The sequence below is a fragment of the Myotis brandtii genome, unplaced genomic scaffold, assembly GCF_000412655.1.
Source record: "Myotis brandtii unplaced genomic scaffold, ASM41265v1 scaffold850, whole genome shotgun sequence".
NCBI lineage: Eukaryota > Metazoa > Chordata > Mammalia > Chiroptera > Vespertilionidae > Myotis > Myotis brandtii.
The window spans coordinates 764,443-766,003 of NW_005371455.1; the positions used below are offsets into that span (position 1 = coordinate 764,443).

General features: G+C 39.2%; 1 pseudogene; it reads left to right on the forward strand.

Annotated features, from left to right (window-relative positions):
• LOC102239586 overlaps positions 1-1,561 on the forward strand; it is a 196,623-nt pseudogene that overhangs the window by 113,136 nt on the left and 81,926 nt on the right.

The window sequence follows — 1,561 nt, forward strand, 5'->3', positions numbered from 1 at the left end:
CCCCGGCAACCGCTGCAAACCTCGGAGAGAAAGCTGCCCTCACGTTCCAACTGATGCCAGACAATCCCGCTTCTCCCGTTTGAGTCTGAGTCCCTAGAGACTCGCCCGGATCTGAAGCTCAGAGTCTGAGACTCCCTCCTGATTGAAAACGACAACCGCGCCCTCAGCCACCAGCCCGCTTTGCGCGCGCACCTCCGCACCTTTAAATTTTCCACACTGCGCCTCCTCTGAGCCTAGGTATGCTGTTGTCTTTCCTTCTAGTTGAAGAGTCTCTCCTCAGCCAGCCTTCCTGTGGTTCTGGGTGATATCCGTTTCGTCTTTTAGTTGTATTTTTGAAGTGGTTGTTTGCGGCAGCAGTCTCCGGTGTTTACCTATGCCGCCATCTTGGTCTGTTTCTAAAGTTTGTCTTAATCAAGAGTGCCATTCAGAGTATCTATTATACTATGTTGTGGGAAATAGAAACCAGCTTGTGCATGTTGAAAAATGATCCCAGGGAAGCCTACATGTATAATAAAATTTAAAGACCACTGAACTGAAGCTCATAAAGTTTGTTCTAAACACCTGTATGTAGCGTTAAGTAGCAAGAAGTCAAGCAGAAGGATGAAAACCAACTCTAAAGCATTTTAAAATGTTAAAATAAGGCTAAAAAACAGCAAGCAGTCATTTACTAGTAAATAGATTCAACTGAAATCAATCTCGCATAAATGTATAGACTTGACACTCTTCACACCTCTACTGTGCTAAGGAGGTTCAAAAAAGGTTCCAATCATAATTTTCTACAAGACTAACAATCATAAAACTATTAGAGCTAAGTAGGATAATGCTCATATATCAAATGAGTTAATGAGCAATCATAACTCTAAATGCAAAGAAGGCTGGTTAGTAATTAATCCACCATGGCCTATCTTGCTACATGTAGGAGAATCCTTATGTTACCAACAAATAAACGTCTATTTATATTTACTTTTTCTCTCTCTGTGAAATAAAGGTTTTCAAGCTGTATTCAACGAGATAAAAGTTTGTGGGCTGCTGAGAACAGTATCTTAACAAGAACATTTAAACACATGGACTGGTGGGTGGGCCATTACCACCATCAATCTCTGAAGCAGAACAGCTTCATTGTATTAATATAGATATTGCGATGCTGCCCAATGTTTTATTTTTTTATATATACTAAAATTAGTTTGAAAACACCTGTGCTAGTGATAGTGAATGGGATTGAATTAATCAGACACTGTAAATGGTATTGATTTTAGTGCCTTAAAGTTAAGGAAATTATTTAAATGATTTCCAAATTGCCAAGACAGGCTGGGTCATACCCTGGAGACAACCATATATGTTGCCTAAAATAAGGAAGGCTGATGCTGGAGCAGACAGTTTGTATTCCTTGATTTAGGTCTTAAATTTCTGTTTTGTTCAACGTTCTGGCTCCACTCCTAATTGGTAGTTACCTAGCTAGATACCTTGTCTTTCTGGAATTCAAATCTGGTTCTTATCCTTGGCACCTTGATTTCATGATATATAGCATGATAAATCCTCATACATTCTTTTAAAATATTTA